Source organism: Melospiza georgiana, chromosome 3 (assembly GCF_028018845.1).
Source record: "Melospiza georgiana isolate bMelGeo1 chromosome 3, bMelGeo1.pri, whole genome shotgun sequence".
NCBI classification, from domain to species: domain Eukaryota; kingdom Metazoa; phylum Chordata; class Aves; order Passeriformes; family Passerellidae; genus Melospiza; species Melospiza georgiana.
Genome location: NC_080432.1, coordinates 108,152,992 through 108,176,958, shown reverse-complemented (window position 1 = coordinate 108,176,958; position 23,967 = coordinate 108,152,992).

The following is a 23,967-nucleotide window of genomic DNA, read 5'->3' as shown; positions in this document are numbered from 1 at the left end:
AAGAAACCTGAAAGTTATGCCTGACTGTTAATTTAAGAAAAATTGACATATTTCCTAATATTTCTTTCTAGGCAACTTGCTTTCTTGACAGTTTCCAAGAGAGAAATTAAACAACATCTCTGTGCACACAGTTACAGCAAATCCAGAGACTTGGTGGTGTTCAATCTTAACTGCTGTTGTTGCTGCTACAACATCACTATAAAACTTGTAAGAGCTGGCCCTGGATGGGGGGCCCCTCAGCCGGATGCTGTACAGAAGGAGAAAAAAGAGATGGTCCCTGAGACCAAGCACATCAACACCTAGAGAAAACACTGTAAAGCTTTGAAAGATCTGGAGTGAATAGTTTGTGGCAGAGAGCATCATGCTCTGCCTGTAGCTAACGCAGCTGCTGCTGTTTTGTTACTCAGCTGTGGGAGAGAGCATAGAAGGATGAGGATGCCATTTCCTGTATTCTGGGACTGAAAAAAGACCAGTGCTGATCAGTCACTGAGCATCAAACCAAGGTCAGTGTGTAATGAGAAACATAATACAGACCCTGAAACGAGTGTGTTATTCACTTACCATAAACAGAACAAGAAGCTATCAAAGATAAGGAAATAATTAATTAACTATTTTAGGCTGAATAAATCTCTCTGCTTCAGCAACAGCATTTCAGTTTTAAAACTCAGCAGTTAAGAGCAGAGAGAAACACCTTTGCTGGGACCAGCTTTTTGAAGTAATACCCAGCCTGATACTAGAGACTTCCCAAGGAGAGGCAGCCTGGTGGTGACCTTTTTTTTAATCTCTGTTTCCTACCACTGTCATATTATATTTCTAAATTGGTTTAGTGTTTCCTGTCCTACATTGGAAATCTTGGGAGAGGCTACTGCAGTTAATTAACCTGTCTCTAAATTAGCAGGCTCTTGCAATCCTTTGTTAGAAGCTGAAGCACATCAAGTCCTATCATCTCGAAGAACTGGGACTGCTAAAAGCTTGATTCTTTCTCCTAAGTTTCCACAGTAGAACATTTTTCCCAGCAAGATAAAGCGATATTTTCTCAGATCCTTTAATATTGATTCTTTTATGAGCATAATAAGCATTTTTTAAAGATAAAGGTAAAAGGCTCTGTTGACTCTGGAGAAACAAAACAAAACATGTGTTCTGCCAGAATTACCAAAAACCAAATTTTAAAATCTATTTAGCTGTTTAAGTGTAGTTATGATTCTTAGGTGGGATCTGCTTTTTCTGGTAAAAAGTCATCTCTTCCAAACTCCTAATCCTCTTCTTACATTTCTGCATTGCTTTTTGCACAGCCAAGTACAATAACCTAATGAATTCCACAGAATTCTTTCTCATCTTAGCAGGAACACAAAAAAAATATTTGCAGAGAAGAGGTGAAATACAATGATGAGGATTATCCCAAGCAGATATGGCCAAACTTGCTTCTGGTTTCTGGACAATCAAATATAAAATTATAACAGGATAATTCAGGTGCACAGTTCTGCCAAGAATTTCCTTTAATGGAATGTTACTTAAGAAAAGCAAATTTAAACAGATGCCAGTTAGAGCTAAAGAGAAGGAGATTATGTAGTGAAGAAACCTTAAGCACATAAGTTGGTACCACATAACAACGGCATATTAAAACATTTTTTCAATTTTTTTGTATTAAAGCCATCTGTAATCACAACAATTTGCTGCCCAGGGGACTTGTGATAAGGTTCTGTCAGAGCTGCTGAGAAGTGTGAGAAGCCCAAAGCATTTTGACCCAGGGCCTGAAACAGTTCTTGGGCACCCCCTTCTCTTTAACTTTTATTTGCAGTGGCAGGCAGTGTATTGACAAAAGTCCCAATTGTTCCACCAAGCATGGTTTTTGAACCTCAAAACCAAAACAAAGCCAGTACTGGCCTCATGCCCAAAGCACCAATACAAGGTACAAGAGAGGAACAGGGTTAGAAATCAGGATGCAGAGGCCTGCTGAAGTAACCCAGCAGTTATGAAGAGTGAGGATCAGTGCAAAACTTTTTAATAAAATAGTACTATATCCTGGAGTAGAGGTTCAAACTGGCAGATCCAGCAGGATTTTTGTGATCCCTAGCCCTCATCTCAGTATTTGCATCCTCTTAGCAGAGCTAGGTTCATGCATGTACTGGTCCCAGTTCTTCTCACCTCTTTGTGCTGGGAACGAATGCAGGAGCTCTGCATGGTGCCAAGCCCCTGTCCTTGCTGAGGACAGACCCACTGTGCAATGCAACAGGAACTTGCCACTCAGCTCACCAAAATTATCTCTAAACCCCTGGCCAAGGTGTCTAGGGGATTTAATCCTTGATACAAGCACTCTGCAGATCCAAGTGTACACCACTGTGTGGTGATGGTTCTTGAGACGGGTGAGACTCAGCTTTATTGGGCAATAGGGGTGTAAAAACTCTGGTATCAGCACCCAGTGACTGCAACAAATGGGGCCAGACATTTACCTGAAGTTCCTTTGGGTTTTCACTGTCTGTCACCTGTTGTGACTCATTCTGTCACCGTGCTCTGTTGAGCTGCTCTATAATTCCATATATATGTGAAATCAGTTCTTACTAGAAATATGGTCTGACAGTTCTAGTAATAGATCTGCTACTGGCTATAGTATCTTAGTTTGTCATGTGGTCTTCTTTTGCTTCCTAGCTTCCTTTTGCCAAGTATATTAAAACATGCTTAAGAGTGCATCACATTAGATTGTCATTGCAAATACCTTCTATAATCATCTCATAATCACAAACTGAGAACATGAAGTAGTCCAGCCAGATTTTAGAGTCTCCTTCCTTGAAGATATTCAAAAGCCATCTGGACATTGTCCTGGGAAACCAGCTATTGGTGGCCCTGCCTGAGAAAGGGATTGGACCAGATGATATCCAGGGGTCTCTTCCAGCCTTGACCAATTTTGATTCTATCCGAAAATTTAGTTTTCATTCAGGCTTTAAAAATATACATGAAATAAAATATTAAATGAAATACACACACTCTCTCACACACACAGGTTATAGCAACAGTGATACAGAAAATTATTGATTTTCAGTATGGAGAGTGAGTTGCACTCTACAGCCACATTAATTTCAATTTTTTGTGTCTAGTTCTTGTTTTAGCTCATGAATAATAAAATGTTTTCAGCATGAATTTCAGTAAAGAACAGAATAAATTTATTTTAAAAAAATCTTTTCCAATGCATTTATTTACATAAGGATCTATTATGGTTTATTACATTATACATAATATATCAGGCTTGTTTTTCTTTTTACCTAATGACCATTCTAAAGCATTCCATAGCATTTCTCAATAGACTTAAATGTGCCAGTCCTGCCTAGACATTGTACATCAGATATTTTTTCTGGTTTTGTTGTTTATGGTTGTTCTAGTTTTAAAATGTAAGTTACTGTTTTTGTCAATCTGTTCTTCCAGTGCTAGACATGGAATTTTAGAAGAATAATGTAAACTGGCATAAACTTTTCTTGTTCTAAATACTACCTCCAAACAGAAAAAGAAATGGCACATGTCCTTTTTTAACCACAGCTTACAATTTTTTAATGGTTTCACTTTCATACTTGTGTATGTACAAATATTGTGTTGTGTGCGTATCATATTGATATAAATCAATATGTGTATATATGATGTTTCTAGGTGCATATATGATATAATCATTAAATGACTTCATCATTTCCTGTCAAGAATTTAGAATTAATTTCACTGTGTGTACTAGGAAAGATGATAATGGATAAGGTGAAAGTCTGTGAAATCTAGTGTATGTATTTTTGTGTTAATAGCATGTATTTATTTTGATATCTTGTTCCTAAATAGACGGATATGGATTTAGGACACATCTTTGATTCTCTTCTTCTTCTCAATCTGCAATTTTCCATGCAAATCTAAACAGCAAATGGGATGATATAAGGACATTTAAGGGTTTCAACAGAGAATAAAAAGCAGACTTTGGCCTCTTCAGAGATCTGCTTGAAAGACTCCTATGAGATGAAGAGGAAAAAGAAGTTTAAGAAAGCTGGTTGATATTCCAGGATCACCACCTCCAAGCTTGAGGGCAGTCTATACCAAAGCAGAAAGGCAAATGTGAGGAGACCTTCATGGACAAACAAGAACTTTCTGGCAAAGCTCAAACACAAAGGGAAGCCTACAGAAGTGGAAGCATGGAGAAGTAGCCCAGAAGGAATATAGAAACACTGTCTGAAGGTTCAGGGATAGGGGTTAGGAGTGCCAAAGCCCAGCTGGAGTGAAATCTGGTTTGGGATATCCAAAGGCAAAAGAAGGGCTTCTCATAGGTACACAGGTGATTAAAGGAAGAGTAGGGAAAATGAATGGGAAATCTATTGAAAGGGGCAATTGTCCTGATGACACAGGACATGGAAAAGAGTAAGATATTGAAAACCTTCTTTGCTTTAGTCTTTCCTAGCAGGTCCAGCCTTCAGAAATGCCAGGCTCTGAAAGCCAGGATGAGAAGCTGGGACTCACAACAATGAAGGGTTGGCTCACAAGATCACAGAATCACCAAATGTTTTTTTCTTTAGTTGTGCAAGTAATTTTCCAGATTTCTCAGCCATACCTGTAACTATCTACTACTGTACCATCAAAGATACACATTTAAATCTGATGATTGTCATGTTGAAATCATATAAAAAAAGATCAGTTCTGCCAGTTCATTTAATTATTCTTCTCTGTGTGTTCTTTGTATTTTATTTTAAGCAGATACTTTGTTTGTGCTTTTTGGGTTTTGGGGGTTTTTTGTCTTGCACTGGTTTAGTTGTGCTTGTGGAAAGCTTTTGTTTGGCCTCTCCTCACCTTATATTCATTATTCTAAACTTAGGTGTGCAGAAAACACCACAGGTTTTTATGTTTGAGTAAATCTCTAAGACACTTGCAGTGGAAGTATACATCATCCTTTATCTTACATATGAAAAAATAATTGGTTTTATACAAATGATAGAAGGTGGTGATATTTTGTATTACTGGAATGGTATTTTTCAGTAGTGCCTGTCATGTGCCTGCAATAATTTAGATCAAAGCCTTGAGGCTTTAAGTTTCACCTGTACTTTCAGTCTTAATTTATATTTTAGTTTTGGATTTGGGTCTGTACAGAGAGCAAATGTCTGCCTGGGCATGGAAACCGAGGCACAGGCTGCTGTAGGGGAACCAGCCCACACTCAGTGTCAGCCTTGAAGTAGAGAAGGGTTATCCCTCCTTCAGTCCACTTAGCCTTGAGCTGGAGTCCATAATCCAATGTAGATATTTTGAAAGGACAGTATGCATCCTGGTACTCATATATCCCCCCCCTTTTAGTAAATAATTTTCTTTTTGCAATCCTGAAAATATGCCATTTATTCTTCCTTCTCTTTTGCTGTGTGCTTGGTATTGAGACTTGGCTAAGGATAGTTCTCTTAATATAATGAGTATTTTTGTTTGTTTGCAGGCTGTTTTCCCCATTCCCTGCACACATTCTGCTGTCAAACAGGCAAACATCAATACTGTGTTTAGGTGTCTGAAGTGCAAGATCAGTAGGAGAACAGTATGAGACTTTCCTTTGTTGAATGCAGGCTAGGGAAAGGAGCTGTCTTCAGGCAGCCAACTGAATGTAAATTGAACAAGTGAGATTTTTTTAGAAAGAATCATTTATTAACTGGCCAGAGGGTGTCTCTGAAAAGGAGAAGTTTACTATTGTTTTCCTACTTTACTGATATTACTGAAAAGAACAAAAGGAAAAGAAAATGTCTAGCATCTTGGAATTTTCAGAATCTGAGTTGCAGCATTTGGTGTCTTTCTGCAGTGCCTGCTCAGGGCACGAGGAATGACCAGGATCCATTTCTGCACTTGTTCCTCCAGACTTAATCCTACAACCAGTGAAGAGGAGAGCATATAAAAATCACATATCCATCCCTACTTTTTTTGAGAGAATGACAGACATTTAATAGGTACTTCCTGCACTGTGTTTATTACTTGGTTTGGGCTTCTGATGAAGAAGTGGTAAAAAATTAGGCAGTGATTTAATTTGGTGTCTCAAGTGCTAAATCCAGCCAGAACAAGTGTTCCTGAATGGCAGCTAGACAAGGACTTGCATATCATTACTACAAAGCCCAGTGGAAGGAAAATAACATCTTATGTGAACATAGGAAATTCTTTTAACTGGGGAGATCAAAAGAGCTTAATCCTTTAAACAGCAAAATGTCAAGAAATGTTCTTCAGAAGTCTGGTTCACTCTCTCCTTCCTGCAAGTGTAGCTTGTGTCCACAGATACCTCTATTTTGCTTTTTTTCTCAAAGAATTAGGAAGGAAAGCTCAGAAAAAGGCCTCTACATCCCCCTGATCCAGAGGAACTACAAGCGTAATTAATAGTGTCTAACTGATCATAGCCTTTAAAAAGAGGAAGAGTAGTGCTTCCTGTCTATGGTGTTGGAGTGTAAGTGTTCATCATTGAAAACATAGAAATGTTAGTAGTAGGTGGCCTGAGTTCTAGATCTTGCTTAGCCTTTGTGGAGTCAAACCCATCCTTACCACCTTTCAAAATTCAAAGGCTGATTTTTGGATGCAACACTTCATCAGCAGCTTAGGCAAAAAAAAGTATATAAGAATCATACCCAAAAAGTCAAAAGTTTCTTTAGAAGATGGGATTTTTGATTTTAAGACATTTAGAAACTCCACAAAAGTTTATACCAAGCCTACTGGCTTACAACTTTAATGTCACTGAGCTCTGTGTCAGAAATACTTTTGACCTCTCAGTTTTGTAACAAGAAATTTGCAGTCTTGCTGCTGAAAATGTTCTCTCGTGTATGGTGAATTCAGTCAAAATGGATATGTCTTCCATGTCTTCTTACTATCTGAATTTTTGTTAGTATGTATTTTGATATTATTATGATTTCCACAGGGGAAATTATGATAATTGTCAGCCTTGAATATTTTCGAATGAGACTAACAGCTTTTGAAGCATTTAACAAACAGCGGGCTTGTAGGATAGAAGTTCTTGATCATAAAAGTGATTATGTCCAGCAATTTAACTATAAAGATGAAAAGATCTTGGACCCTTTAACTGCCAAATAGTGCTAATACTGAAATCTTGAGATTTCTTTGAGGCTTCCTGCTTTGCCCCGGTCACTTGTGTTTCATTCATAATAAACATTTTCATTTTGGACACCTTTTCTGCCAGAGCCTAAATCTGCAAGTGAGAATAGTTTTGCTTTTTACAGGGGTTTTAGTGGGGTTGTCTTGGCAGGCAGACTGGCAGGGAAGGCTGCAGGAACTGTGAGTTCTGGCTGGGCTCTAGACCCCAACTGACGCTGAAGTCCTTTCCAGAGCATGTAGTTTTTGTGGGGGACAGCAGTATCAAGTTCCTTGTTTCTTTAGAGCTGTGCTCCCGGACTGACAGGTGCAATTGGTGTAGGAATGGCCTAGAAACTTTCTTTGTTATTTTAAATTCAGAAGTCTTTGTGCAGAGGAATGTTAACCTCAGACTGAAGAAGATTGCATCACAAGGATGAGATCTCTGTGATTCTTAGAAAGCACAGATTACAACAGAGGAAGAAAATACCTGCCAAGGCTAATAGAACAAGGAAAGAATATACTTATATTTTTCATGTCTCTCTATATATATAATATACTGATCCTATTATGATTTATCACTTAAAAATACTAGTAGCAAAAATGCTAAAAAAGTGTACTGAAACATGTCATTAGGGTCTTCTATCCTATGAATGCCCTCTCTAATGATGGTCTCAGTATCCTCAGAGCTAGGAGAGTGCAGAATACCTTCCTTTCTTCCCTCAAATCTATGCAATTGCTATTCTAGTCAGTGAGTATCTGGAAAAGGAGATAGGAAATTTTATGGAAGAAGGAAAATACACAGACACACTCTTTTGTCTTTTCTTTCCTCCGTCTTTTCATTCTTTGCTCCTTTACTTCTGTCCTTTCTTTAGAGACAAAGGAACAAAATCACTCAGTTGTAAATATACATAATTGGGGAATATTTCAATTTCTTTGGCATACAAGATGTGCAGATAAAGAAAACCCATTTTCAGGGTGCACTGAAGACACCATACAGTGACCATGAGACAGGGGCTACAGGGGCAGTCCCTTGGCCTCTGTCAGCTCCAGGGTCCCTGAAGCAAGAGAGGAGGGCCAACAGCTCATGGCCAAGTTAAGAAGAGGCTAATTCAGTTTCCACTGCAGAAGTAAGAAGTTAGATGGATCCATTCCACTAACCTGCCAAAGAGGTAGGATTCTTATGGGCAGTAAAGCATAGAAAAGCAGAGGCAGGAAACACACCAAAGAAACACTGTGGCTGCCTGTTCATGAGTGAAAATCCTGATCAAGAAAAGCATTGTAAGTAAAGCAGAAGGTGTCTAGTTACAAGAATAGTTGGGAGACAGACAAATAACAGGATATGGCTGGCAGAATAAATAGATGAGGAGTCCACAGACATTTCCATGAGTCACCACTGGACCGCACACGGTAACCAAAATGGCACAGAGAAATGATTCAAGGGGTTGCAAGGGAAGTGAATGCAGAAGAAATAAAAAAGAGGATGAAAGCGTTGCAAGGCTGAGGAGACAGGGAAATTGATGACATGGAATGATGTCATGGAGAGATACCTTTCTTGGCCAGACATGTGGAAAATTGAGGTACATAGATCGTAGTTCTGTTTATGATCTGCTGCCAGCAAATACTTGTTTACAGCACTGAGGTTTAATATGACAGCTGTACCTTAATATGACAGGAAACTTTATTTCACAGTAAGTCTGATTGGTCTGGCAAGAGATCATGTCTGGTAGCTATGGAGGTCTGAAGAGACTTTTTAAATCCAGTACAAATTTGAAAACAACTGAAGTGGAAAAAGGATAATATATCTTTCTTTTTTAAATTTATGGTACTGAAAAAGAAAGATAATTTTTTCTGAGAATCATTGCTAGAAGCTGGTGGAAGCAAATAAAATCCAATGCTCAACTTGGAAATCAAAGTATATTTTAAAATGAAGGATTTGTTTTATCCTTAAGAGGAGTAAAAAACTAGAATGAACCTGAGTCTACTGTTACCATGTAAGTGCCTGAAATGAAATAAACAGTTTTCTGACTTAATGGCTATGCCCATGGCAATAACAGAGGATCTTGCACATTAAAGACTGAAAGAAATGAATAGATCAGAAAGAAGCACAGTAGATCCTTTCACAGCCTAAGGTACAGCATGTACCATCTCTGAATTGAGATGTGAAAGATACATGCAGAAGGAAAATTCCTTTTATTTCCAGGGTTTATCAGTAATATGAGATAGAAATACATTGGAAGTCAGACAAGGGCAAAAAGAACCCTTGCTACCTCTAGAAACACTGGTTTTATTATGTCTGGATCATTAAAGGTGCATTATTTAATAGTTGTCTAAAACTTTTGTTAGCTCCTCTTTAGTCAGATTTATGATTTTATTATTCTGTGGTTTTCTATTCCATGGCCTCAATGCAGCCCTGGATAGTTACCAGGATAAACTTTAAAACCAACAGGAGCTGTGTCTGTTTATTACAGGATTGAAAAGCACTCTGTAGCTCTGACTCTAAGCTGAATAACTCTTGCAAACTTGCAGCAGAGCTCTACATGAATTACTGTTTGGGGTTTTGTTTCTTAGTTTGTGTTTGTTTCTGTTGTGAAGTAAAACAAGGAGAGAGAAATAAAAATATAATTGAAACCAGCCAGGTTCTAAGTTCTTTGGCAAGTACAAAAAACTGATGTTCTGACACAGAATGTTCCAATTTGGCACAAAGAAAAACCATTAAGGTATTTGAAAGAAAAGCCAAAGAAATAAAGCATTAACTTCATAAAATATGTAGTAAATTCATGCTTTAGCTCCATAGGTTTAGGGATCAGCTTTCGCACCCACATTAGGGCTGGCTGAATTCTTTCCTCTCCTCCATGCTCAATATCCTTCTAGAGCACCCCAATCTCCAGCCTAGGAGGACAGTTCTAGTTTGAGCTTTCTCTCTAATCCCTGTTGATATTCTTCATTCCATTAGAAATAAAGATAATGTATATTCCTTATATCAGAGTGTGAATGAAGGCAAATTGTTTGGTTACTTTACACCAAGAAAATAAGAGAGCAGGTTTCAGTTCCCTCAGGCAGAAAAATGGAATTTAATTTACCAGTATCCTGAGTATTCCTGAAAAGTCCTGACAAGCTTTGAACCCTTCTGTGACTGGCAAACATTATTAAAACCTTTCAATACAACTGTACTTAATTTGTTATTTAAATTTAGGCAGATTGAAATCCTAGTTTCACCAATTAATATTCACCAGAAAAAATAAATCTACCCAGCAAGTGTTGAGAGGGAATAAATTCTACCCAGATGACCTTTAATAATCTCTCCAAGTTCAATTTCAATGGGAACACTCTGGTCTTGATATCTCCTTCATCTCCAAAGTCTCTTTCACTATAAAAATAGGAAAGGGGAGATGATGGTTTTCCTCTTCCCTAAGAAAAGTATCCTCTGGAGTTATTTATTTTTACTGATCCTTTTAGCCCTTTCACTGTAAGTGAAGCTAGAGAGTGCTACCTTGCCATGGGGCTGAGGGGAGGGTTGTGATATCATGTTTTAAGATCACTGGACTATCCTAGATCTATAAAGCTTTATGAAACAAAATGCTGAAGCTGTAATTGACCCAGTCCTAATTTCCTCCACAGTTAGCACAGTTTGTTGCACATTCAAATTTAGAGGCAGAGACTGCAAAGAAAGTAATCCATTTTGATAGTGCTATATGACATCTTTGAAAACTTCAGTGGAAAGGGCCATTCCCCAGCAATCCATAGTGGCAGGGATCACTATGAATATTTATTTTATATTGCCAGGCAGGATCTGCAAAGAGCACTTAGAAATCAGAGTGGTCAGTTTCTTTCAGATGGCCTTTGGTGGGTGAAGATTTTTCACTGAAAGAAGTTTAAGTAGAGGAGGAATCACAGCTAGCTACCTTTGCAATCCTCCTGTGCATAAAGGATAATAAGTTTACAAAGTCAAGCAGTCTAATGGAAGAAAAAAGCAAGTTCACAGAGTTAGAGGATAATCCAGGGGGGAAGAAACTCTAGGAGATTGCTAATCCAACCTCTTTGAACCTCTTGTTCAAAGCAGGGTCAGCTAGGAGGTCACACCTGGTTGATCATGATTTTATCCAGTTAGGTCCTGAAAATGTGCAGTCCCCCAGAAATCTGCTCCATTGCTGGACCATTCGCATATTGTTAAAGTTTCTATTTCCATGCTTTGAGGGTTCTATTTCCTGTTGCAATTGAGGTTCATTCTCAGCCTGCCTATCTCTCTCTTCTTGATGACCTTGTCATAGGTTCTAGAAGGCTGTTTGTAGGATCCTCTTAATATTTTTCTTATTTAACTTTAGGAAGCTTAATTAAAGTTTCCTTCTCAACTTTATTTTAGTTTCCTCTTGTATGTGCATATGGCATATGCTATCACAGAGTGTCTAATTACCCAAACAAATACCTTCTTCATCAAATTAGTTCTTAGGATTTCATTCTCATTTACTCAAAAGGATGGATGGCATCTTACTTAAAGGGTAGGAACTTATTAAATTTTTATCCTGGGTTGTTCAGCATGGATCCTTATTCTTTGTTTACAGCATACTCTTAAAATTAGCCTCCTAAGAAGGTTTTTCTCATTATCATTAATTCTATGTAAGATTTGTGCAAAAATTGGAATTTGCATTACACAAAATTACATAGAGTAGTCCTGTATTTTTAATTTCTGATTAGGAAAACAAACAAACAAAAAATGTTTCTGCAAAATATTTTCAGATTACAAATTGACCCATTTACATGGAACAGCTCAAACTGAACACAGCTATACTACTTAGATTACGTGATTTGTTTTCATTTCATAACTTCAGATACCAAGTGGGCTGGAAGTTTATTATGCTTAGTTTATAAGTAGGAAATTGAAGGACAGAATAAAAAAAATTAGGACAACTGTGTATTTTGTATTTATACACTTAGACAAATAAGAACATTGTTAAACAGAGAGTCCTGGGCCTTTGTGCTCTTCTGAATAAAGAGGTGAACATTTGTGAACCTTATGGTGACTTAGGTCTCCTTATGGAGACTAGTGATACTGTAGAAAGAAGGGTCTTGAGTTCTCTCTTTTAATCTTTGTGGATTTTCACAGCATCTTGACTTAATTACATTTCCAGCTGTTTTGGAGAACAGAGTACAGCTCATACATCTGCTGGGAAGGAGAGCTGCCAAAAGTTGACACTCTGCTTACAAGTCCAGAACAAAACTAAAAATAAGTGATGGTTTGCTGATTTGATTAGTCTGCTCCCAGACAACACACAGGAGAACACACAGAGGGGGCCAGTATCTCTGCTCAGAACAGAGATCTGTACCCTCTGCAGTGGTGGGGACAAGTGGCAGGGCATGGACCACAGATCCCCAGGAAATGCATCCCTGACACATCAGGTTTGGCTTTTAAGGGTGAATGTAATCCTGGGGGCTGCAGAGTCACCAGGGGCCTCTCACCAAGGGCCCAGTTTAGATGTGCTCCTTGCTGGCAGCACGTGGGTGCTGTGAAGATGTTCAAAACCCAACTGAACACAATCCCAGGCAATGGGCTGCAGCTGACACTGCTGCAAACAGAATAGATGATCTCCAGAGGTGCCATCCAGCCTCAAATGGTCCGTGATTCTGGGATTTTGTGACTTTAATCTCTAAATTTGACATTTCAACAAACTGTCTACAGACAACAAAATGAGTGGTGCTTGATTTCACTACAGCTTTTTCCTTCTGTCCCCCTTTTAAAATATGCTCAGAAATACCTTATTTGTGGTCTTTAGACTCTTCATGGGCTTTTGGGGGGCTTCTCCGTATATTCTGAAGCATAGATCCTGAACACTACCATTACTGAGGACCTCTGTGGAGTTATGCTCAGGCTAAAGTAAGGTGTCTACACAGTCCATAGTCCCATCTATGTTCTCAGTAACAGATGGTGGGAAAAGGGAATCGTAAGGTCTTGCTACCCTTGAGGCACCTTTGCTGCATCAGCTTCCTGCAATGTGGCAGCTGTCAGTATTTTTGCCTGAGTTTTTAAGGGTCCTAATGGTCATTTTACCCATACACTTTTCAGTCACTTTGAACCAACTTACCTTTCTGGGTTCCATAACATCCTGTAGCAATCATTCCACAGCACGTTTTTGACTGCATGTGTTTGCTTTAAAGTTGCTGCTTAAGTTCATTTGTTTATTCCTGTGTTGTGGCTAGTGAATAATCACTCCCTTTTCATGTCCTCCATGATGCTTATGATTTCATGCACTTTTAAAACATTCACCTAAGGAGTCTCTCTTCTGTGCTAAAGCATGCTAATCTATATTCTTATAAAGCAGCTGTTTCATACTCCTATTCATCTTTGCCATCTCCTACTGTTTATTGTATTAGATATATCCATGGGCTGGGAAACAGGACTGTGTGTGATGCTTAAGATATGGACAGGCAGTAGCATAGCATGTTTTATCTTTTTTTAAAATTATTTTTCCTCTTCTAATAATGTGAAATGTTTTATCTACTGAGCAGACATCCTCCTGGAAAAATTAACTTCCATGATGCATTTCCTGAGATGCAAGAACTGATCTAGGTAGAGCCTTTTAGTAGATAGTATCTAATTGGAGTTGTTTTTCTCCATGCTTTTACATTCATCTACATTAAAATTTATCTGCAATTTTCAATTTGCTAGATCTGCAGCTTTCCCACCTGCAGCAATACCTCATTTTTCTAAGGCAGTGCTTCATCCACTCTTTCTGACTTTGCTGTGCTTGGGTTCTGCTACCTCATCATGATGTAACTGTGGCCTGCCTGCAGCTGCCTTCTTCAGAGTAAACACCATGCCTTTGGTGTTAAATTAAAATGCTTCATCTGTGTCTTTGTCATATATACCTATCCTGAGTAACCATCTCATCAAAATTTTCGTCACTAACTTATTCTAACTACTTAAGCTAGAGGCAATTTGAGTGAGTTAATTATATTTTAAAAGTCAAATTTCACTGCAAACTCATGTCTATTGAAAAGCATGCTAGAGTCAGACCATGAATAATATATTCCACAAAAATAGACATATATGATCATCTGTTCAGGCATGGTTACTGTCTAATATTGTAGTCTCAGAGAAGGCAGAATGACTACAAAAAAATATTTGTCATAAACAATTATATTTACCTGTACCTCCTTAATGGCTATGTATTCTTCTATTGTAAGCACTGGGTCTTTCAGACACCTTCCTGTATATGCATTCTTTGTAGTTTTTGTAAGTCAAATAGCCTTAATGAAAGCAACTGTTCTTTTTAGATCAGCAATAAAGTTTTGTCCCACTCTCAAGTTTTTATTCCGTAAATCATCCTTATACCCATCCTTTGAAACATTTCTTTTTTCTATAATAGCTTGGCATTCATTGTCTTGGTGCTTTCAAATAAAATCTCAACAGTACTGAAAGCCTTGCCTTACAATAAGGTCTAGGAATACACTGTTCTGATTCTCCAGGACTATTTTTTGTAGGATCTTGTTCCTAACAATTGTGCCAGGAATAATAGTCCTCATTTTCACCTGAAAGCAGACCACATTTTTAATCAGATTCACAGGACATAACATACCTCTTGACACAGCTTCAGTGCACTGTCAAAATGCTCTGAGTGTGTCTGCAACCGCTAATTCTTTCCCCACTTGGCATTCAATTTGCAAATCATACATTTGTAGCTGAAAAAAAACAAGCTCTATTCTTAGCTGCAGTAGAATGGTTTGCCAGGCCCCTTTTGGCACTGTCAACATGTGGTTTATGGTCAGTGTCAGCTAATGGTGGCCTCCCATAAATAAAAACATGAAACGTTTTTCACTCATGGACTGAGACCATAGCCACTTTCTTTATTTTCATTTATTGGAAGCTTGGTTTCACTTCGTTCCTATGATGATTATTCTTTTGGGGTTTTTAAGTTTTAACCACACCATTGTGCAATGCTTTCCTTAGAGCCATCAGTGAATAAACTTGTTTTGCATTTATCATCATAGCAACTCAGGACTGAAATCTCATCAACCCTTTTAATATCTTCTTTTTTTTAAGGGCCAGAATGAGTGTTTTGTCTCTATCAAGATACCAATCTACTACAGCCTGGTTCACTAAGCACATTAAAAAAAACCCTTTTATTTACTATTTCTTTAAATATTCCTCTTGTTTCTGGATAAGAGGGTTTAGGTGTAAATATATAGCATCTTGGAGTTGATGCCTAAATGAAGAGTCCTTTTTCTGCACTGAATTGCACCTGCCTGGAGGGTTTTTGATTCTTCTTTTTGCTGCATCGTTCTGAATCAAAGAGCCTACTTCCCTATCCTCTTGCCTTAGACTTAAGAAGTTTTGTGGGATTGTGGGGATTTTTCAAGTGGAGTACATAGAAGATAGATGTGAACCTCCTTCTCCTTTGAACAGAATCTTGGAACGTGTTTGACAAAGGAGGTTTCCTTGCCATCTCCAGTGAAGGCATCTGTTGGATGAAACCAAGGGGTTTGGCTGATTTCTTATGTGGCCTTTATTATTAAATGAACATGTTTTCTATACTCTGTAAAATGGAGTGTATACACATCACACTATAAGGAAACTGGGAAGAGATAATGAAAAGATATTTCTATCGTAATCTTCCTTTTGCTTTTTCCCACACACAGGTATACAAAGTTGACACCACAGGAGCAAATAAAAAATCTGCTGCAAAGACATGGTAAAGTGAGCAGGAGAGTAGCCCATGGCAAGAGGAGATGGACAGCAAAGCCAAAAAGCCAAAAGCTGGCTGGTGAGTGAGCTCAGCAGGAAGTAGAATGGGCCATTCCTGGGCAAGGGCAGTGATGCCTCAAGGCACGTGGGGGACACTGACACAGAGCTCTCTGATGCTAACCTGAATATAAACCCTGAATTATGTATGGCTCTCTGTTTTCTCCTGCCCATAAGGTTGTTGCTGGGTTTTTTCCTGAGAGCATGTGTTAGCTTTTGGCACCACCTTGGCTTCTGCTCCTCTGCCTATATTAAAAGTGCTGTGTCTCATTAGCTCTCAGGCTTACTGTCCATTTGTCATCACTGCCCTATGAAGATTTTCTGAGCTATCAGTATGGTGATGTTTGCTGTTCCTCCTCTGTGTCCAAGGTTTTGTATCTTCTTTTCCATATGCTTAACATTGGCAGTGCTGTTTGGCACAGAATACACAGCTTTTTGTGTTATTTCCTTGTGGAATTTAATTTTTAGCTCTTGTATACTTTTCTATCCCAGCTCACTTTTATGTATCTTGCTGGGCTTGGGTATCCTAAAGAATGTCATTCTGGTCAGGTAGGCTCCTTTCCTTGTAGAAATCTAATGGCTTTGTTCAGAGGTTAATTTTGGGACCTTCACAAGAGTCCTGAGGTATTCTGTCTTTCATGTAAATTCATAATTTATTATGTGGTTTTGTTAGTGCCATATATCTTCCAAGCTGCAACCTTCAGCTGTCACCCTTTGTTCAACTATTTTTACTTCTTTTTACTTCTTAGTGTGTTGAAACCTGTTTCTGAGAAGTTTCATCATCATATGCATATAAAGACAAGAAATGGCAGAGGAAAATGTCAAAGTGAAATTATGCAAAATCAATAAATACACTGTTGTTTCTAAAACACATATGAAATGAACATGCTACTACACTGCACTGACTGTACATAATTTTAGCTTTCCTGAATTTTTTCAATTACTATTGCTCAGACTTTCCTAAAAATACCACTTTCAGAAATTCGAAATATGACTTATATCAGCCTTCAGACTCTGACATCTATGAAGAAACATGTCTAAAAAAAGGGCTGATTTTTAGTAGAAATTGTTTTAGTCTATGAGCTGTTTAAGCATTGACTGGAACATGCTGTCTCTTTTTACTGTCCCTTAAAATTATATTTCAATAAACTTCTTTGTCTAGGACTGCAAGATGGAAGGAAAATTAAATTTTGACCTACGAAGTGATGCTCAAAGAATATGTTTCCTGTGTGAGAACATGAAAAGAAAATATTTGTTGCCTGCTTTCTCCTCCAACACAGACCTAAATGACCCACTCTCCCACCTTAGAATCTTAGCAGAGAATATGAATCAGTTTCTACTTCTGAAGGGCAGTCATGTATTTTCCATCGCTCAGCACCACAATTTGCCTCTTCATAAAGCTATGCATGCTGACTTGAAATATGGAATTACAGAACATTTGGGTTAGAAGGAACCTTTAAAGGTTATCTAGTCTGACATCCCCTGCCATGGGCAGGGTCACCTTTCAATATATCAGGCTGATCAAGACCACATCCAGTGTGACCTTGAGAATGTCCAATGATCATAGAATCATAGAATGGCTTGGGTTGGAATGGGACTTTTAAGATCATCTAGTCCCTTCCAAGGACCTTCCACTAGACCAAGATGCTCAGAAACCCATCCAGCCTGGCCTTGAGCACCTCCAGGGGTGAGGCATCCACAACTACAAAGTGTGGGCAACATATTCCAGTGCCTCAACACTCTCACAGTAAAAAACTTCTTCCTAATATCTTAATTTAAACCTACTCTCTTGCAATTTGAACTTATTCTCCCTTGTCCTGTCACTAAATGCTCTTGTAAATAATCTTGCCCCATCTTTCTTGTAGGTTCCCTCCAGGTACTGGAAGGAAATGATGGGGCATTCAAAGCTTCTTTGGGCAAGCTGTATGTTTCCATTCTTGCCCTAAAGACATTAATATTTAATTTTTATTGGTGCTTTTCCTTGACCTCAGTAAAGCAACTCTCCTTATTCAGGCTGGGAGCTTTTCTTCAGAGGAGCACTGAAGTGTCAATCAGTTCTCCACCCACAAGGATCACTTCCATACAGCAAGACCACTTCCATACAGCAGACCTGCACTGGGATCAAAACTCTCCCCTGGCCTTTGCAGAAAAACAGGCATGGAACAACACCAGGTGCAGAAGGTACTCTAACTCTCCACAGCACCTATTAGTAGAGAAAAACCTTCCTACCCTGAGTTTGACCACTAAGTAAGAACTTTGCAACCTGACACCCTTTGCCACTGGGAATTTCATGTTCACAGCTTCCTTGGGAGTGATGTTCAGCAATTGCAGCACACTCCAAGGTCTCCCAGGCTGGAGCACTCCCTGGCACGTGCGGGTCTGGGGCTGTCACTGCACAGTGGGGCTGCACTGCAGGTAATGCCAGCTGGGAGCTCGGGGCACAGATGGCTCCCAGATACCATGTCCTACACACTGGTGTGGCTGCCTGCACTTGGTTTTCTCTGTTAGATAGTGTTTGATTTTTTTCTGCATTTCTCCCTTGGAAATTAACTCTTTCCATTTCATAGATCAGCCAGTCTTCTAAGCCACAGGTACAGAATCAGTGGCTGATTGTGAGCTGCCATGGTCTCCTCTCAATGTGTTATTGTTTGAACATCTGCCTGTTTAAAAAACCCCTGCTTGCTCTAATTGCAACTTTGGGCAGCATCTTGGCACAGTGCGCTCTTGAGGTTTGATTGACTATTTTGTCTATTTTTGTCTTCTGTAGAATGATTTTGCTCCTTTCTAAGGAGCATGGCATGGTCTTTGGAAACATCTCAAATCCCTGCCACACAAATTAATGCAAAGACCAGAGGGTGAGACATTCTCCCCTTCTAAAATTTCTGAGTGCTCTTTTTGGTTGGATAAGCTCAAGCTCCTCATATGCAGTGGAGCGGAGCCAACTGACACCACTTGTGAATCTGGCACTTTGCATTTAGACAAAAATACTGTTTCATGCAGAATCTATTTTTTAGCTCTAAGAAAAAAGTCCTGGAACTGCAATCACAAAGGGATTTTACAAATGAGTCTATAATTTAGAGCCTCAAAATCAGTGTTCTAAACTTTATCCTGGATTAGATTTGGCATGTTTCTGGAAGCACTCTGACCCAATGTGCTGAACAGTTGATGCTGTCTTCTTAAACCCTCCCCACTAGACCTCTGCATGGCTGGGCAAGCCTACCTGAGCAATACTTCACCCATTTTGCTTCCCAAAATATGTATTAAGAAAGCAGATGCAGACACCTTAGTTGTCATCTTCCTCACTTGTTCAGCACTTCTGTGATTACCCCCGGTATTGGACATGTGTGAGAGAAATATGACTTTCACCTGAGACCATCACACTCAACTGCACAGGGCAGGGTGAAAATATTTATATTTCCTATGGGTCTTGTTCCACTTACCTGGAAGAACTCAATTCTCAGTAATGAAGAGAAATAAAGAGGATGAAATTCTTGTCGCTGAGTCAGAGTATCCCAACAGATAAGGGGATACAAGGATGCCAAGTGTGATGAATTTTAAATATAAAATAAAATCACAGTAATATTTAGGCTCTCCCTCAGGTAGATAAGCATATTGATTACTAGCCTGTAAAATACTTATTGGATTCAGGCAAAAATATGTATTCTCTCTTAGCAACCATAAAAGGTCTTTCATTTTTTAAAATTTAATTTGTGTTTATTTTATTTTATTTTGTTTTATTTTATTTTATTTATATTTTTGCCATTACTGGATTTGTATACATTGATGAAGAATAATCTCAAATAATGGGGAGCTAGAAACTAACTATAACATGATTTTAAAGCAGTGAGATATCTTGCATGAATCTATATTTCAAAACAATGTTTGACATGTATAATTTTCAGTTGGGTAGCTCACCAAGAATTCTTTTCCCCGGAATTCAAATTCATTTTTCTTTGTTTACACTGAAAATATTCTGCATTCCCCAAGAACAGAAAGCTACTCTAACTATAAAGCCTTAAAGTTGCAGCTTTTTCTTTTCTGTCACTTCTAGCAGTAAGAGACTCTTATTTATGACTTTAATATAAATTTCTTCCCGAGAGTATTTGTCATTGAGGCCTTGTCAAAATTCTTGGTTTAAGTAATAAAATTTCTTTATTCCCAAAGGCATTATTCTCTATCAGAATTTTGTCTATTTTCACCCTTAAAAATGAAACTTGAGGTTTTCCTGATACTGTGTTGATTTTCTTCATCTTTAGAATTCTTTTCAGCGACCGTGATCCTACTTGGATTTTATGTATATGCTTTATTTTGAATTTAGGATGAACCCAAAGAGACTCCAGTTTCTCTGAGAAACTGGTGGGATGGACAAGAAAGGATTTGTACCCCTTTTCATTGCTGAAAGTTTGAACTGGAGACAGAGAATGATACCTGAGTACAAGCTGCTAATTCAATTTGAGAGAGCAGATGGCTCGGATGACTCAGATGTCCTAGGGCATTTAAACTCTATGGCCCTTGCAATGACACTGAATGTTTATGTTCAGGTAACTGATTCCCACCTCAAGAAGGTGGGTTTAAGACACCTGAAGTAAGGTAGCTAAACATGGGTGTTTATGTGTGAGCTAGGTGCCAAGCTTACCTTATAGCAAGCAGGGCTCCATTCCAACTGGTGAGCCACACTACCCGAGTCTGCATGTCACTCAACATTTATTTTTAATTTTCATAAAGAATATGTAATTGTTGTGGTTTGACCCTGGCCAGACACCAGACACTCACAAAAGCTGCTCGCTGACTCTTCTCTGCCACAGCTGGGCCGAGAAGAGAAAAAAAAATCAACAATGGTTCATGAGTAGATATGGACTGGGAGAAAACACTTCAAGGGCAAAAGAGGCTCAGCTTAAAGGTACAAAGTGAATTTATTGCTAACAGAGTCAGAGGATGATAATGAGAAGTAAAGTGAGCCCTTAAAACACCTTTTCTTTCCCCAACCCCCCTTCCTCCTTCCCACTGAGAGTACAGGGGGACAGAGCATGGGGGTTTGGTCAGTTCATCACTGAAATTTTCTTCTGCTGCTCTGGGAGAGCAGTCCTTCCCCTGTGAGGCCGTGGTGTCTCTCCCATGAGAGGCAGTTCTCAGTGAACTCCTCTAGTGTGGGTCCAACCTCACGAGCAGCAGCCAGGCCTCACCTTCTGTAACAGTGAGTCCCTCCCACGGGCACACAGTGCTCCCAAACCTGCTGTGACCTGGGTCTCTCTTCCACAGGGCGCACTCCTCCAAGGACAGGCTGCTCCAGCCTGGGACAAGGGCCCTCTCTCTCCACTGGGTCTCCCACTGGATCAGAGCCTCCTCCAGGCCTCCATCTGCTCCATCATGGGCACCTTCCCTGTGGGCTGCAGGTGGGTCTCTGCATCCCCCATGGATCCCCACGGGCTGCAGGGGCACAGCTGCCTCAGCAAGGTCTCACCATGGCCTGCAGAGGAACCTTGGCTCTGGAGCACCTCCTGCCCCTCCTTCTGCACTGACCTTGGTGTTGCCATGTTGTTTGCCTCACATGCCTCACCTCCTCCTCTTCTCTGACTAGAAAAAAACTACATGTGCCCACTTTGTTTTGATTTTCTTCTTTAAAATGTTGTCACAGAGGCATTGCCAACCTCTCTAATTGGCCCAGCTTCCATCAGCAGCATGTCCATCTCCTGCCAGACATGTTGGAAGCTTCTAGCAGCTTCTCACAGAAGCCACCTCTGTGGCTCCCCCGCTACCAAAAACCAGGCCGTGCATAACCAACACAGCAATTTACCTTGTATGTCACACTAGGGTCAGAAGAAATCACTCCTCAGCCAGAGCTGTGCCAAAGGCAGTGCACAGTTGTCCTCTTTTCAAACAAAGTGGATTTTCATGTGCATTTATTTGTTGAGAGTCAGGTGGGCTGTAGAATTAGCCAGAGCCATACAAAAGCCTTGCACCAAGAGCCCACCATGCAAGGTCCCATAGCAGAGTCCCACTTGCAGACTCCATGTCCTTCTTGGTCCTGGCTGTCATGAGTTCCCACACTTCTCCTCAGCTCAGCAGCAGCACTGTCTCTGGAAAGCAGAGCTGGAGGTGCACTGGCACTTCAGGAAGGAAGAGGTCTGGCCACATGGCAGTGGAATGCCTGGGTGGCAATGCCTCACTGCCATGTGTGCTGAGCGGAGTGTGGCAGTGCCCTTGGCCCCATTACAGGGTCCACACAGCACTGCTGAGAGCTGAGGACAGGGCATGCACCAGACACAGGAATTGGAAATGTTGGGGAGCAGGCACAGACTCACCACAAGCATGTTTTGCTCTTCAGGATACTAGCGATACCCAGCTAGGCCTGCCAAGATTTGCATGCTAACAGATCCAAACTCAACAATTATTAAAAATTCAAATATCTCTTTTCACTGAAACTTGAATTTTGGCACAATTTGAAAAACTGATCGAGATGGGAGAGGATTGTATCTGGACATTTTTATTTTGCAGTCTATCTTGAAATGGGGAACAGTTAGGGTCAGAACCATGTTAACTACTTGGAGCCTGTAAAATATATCCACATCTTAGGTGTTGTAAGCCAATGCCATATCTGACTAGATAGATATCAGATATGTGTTTTAAAGCTATAATTATTACTAAGATGCTGAAGATAATGTCCCAACAACCAACTTTTATTCCCAAAGAACTAACCGATTTATTTTTCCATCAGGAATGCTTTAGGAAAAGTGAACAGACTAAATAATTTTTAACAGCTTAATTTTTCTCCCAGGGTAATATTGAAAACCACTTTTAAACATCACTCCCATCTATCAATATGCAGTACATTACTGGGATGTCAACTTTGAATAATATCTTCCCATTGCTACAAAAGTAGCAATGGGAAGATATTATTCACTAAACATTTATGCAGCAGAACTAATTCTGAAAAGCATTTTTCCTGTGTTTTCTGCCTTGTGGACTTTTTCTCTGGAAAGGTGTAAATGGTCTCCTAACTTTGAATCACAGCTAACAAAATTACTTGTAAGGAATTGGACTTGGATGACTTTTTTCCTTAATGCACCAAGAGTGTGACTTACTTCATGGACAGAAAGGGAAGGAGTTGTAGGAAAGGCGTTTCTTCACAACATGGCTAAGGTGAGAACTGCTGGTGCCTAACACACAGATGTACATGTGCTGAACAGCAGAAACTACTGGCCTTGACAGAGCTGAAGCCTCTTCCCTGTGCCTGCCCATCAGGTCTGGCAATCACCATTCACTGCTACCCCTGCAAATGGTGTTGAAGAACTCAGGAGATTCTGACAGTACAACTTTAAGCACAAAGACAATGACTTACCTTGCATCATTCCCAAAGATCACATTGATATGTGACTCTGTCGGAACCTTTATTGCATTTTTTCTGTCAGATGGTAGTATTCAAAAGTAGATGAAAGAAGGACAGGATGATGTGGATTTGAAGAGCAAGGCAGGAGAAAGGAGAGTTACTGTCAAAGATGAAAGAGAAATATTAAAATTCTGTTGAAAAACATCTAAAGTAAGTTCCCTCCCAAAATTATAAGGAAAAAAAAGACTGGTATTAAACTCTTGTTTTAATAAGTAGTTTGGATGGCCCACTCTTACTTGTGGGACAAATCAAGTTCATAAGTTACTGATATTTGGGGATGGTTGAAATTCCTTTGTGCTGTGAGGCCAGATTAATGTCAGCTCATGTCTGTATTCGTATTGTAGGTACCAAATTGTCTTTCAGAGTAATTTTCGGAGTTACTGAAAACAGTGTATCTATATACAGGTATCTGTACACCAGTATCTGTATATGGATATGAGGAGAAATAGCAAACCTCAATTATAAATAGCATTTATGATTATTTGTTGTACTTGATGATCTGGGTGCAATACAAGTATTAAGTGTTTAGTAACAACCCAACACTTAGCTCCTAAAGAGGTTTCAGAAATAACCCTGTTCTTCATCTCAAGAGGGATGATTGCCTACTTCAGGTTTCTGTAGTGGCAGCAAAATTTTCAAACATAGATTTCTGTTTCTAAATGTCAGGGTGAAATGGTCAGACAAGTTCATCTGCAATTTCACTCTGTGAAAAGACCTATAGTATCACCTAGGTCAAGAAAAACACTCTAAATTTAATACATTAGTCAGCCACAGTCCTGGGAAAAGAAAT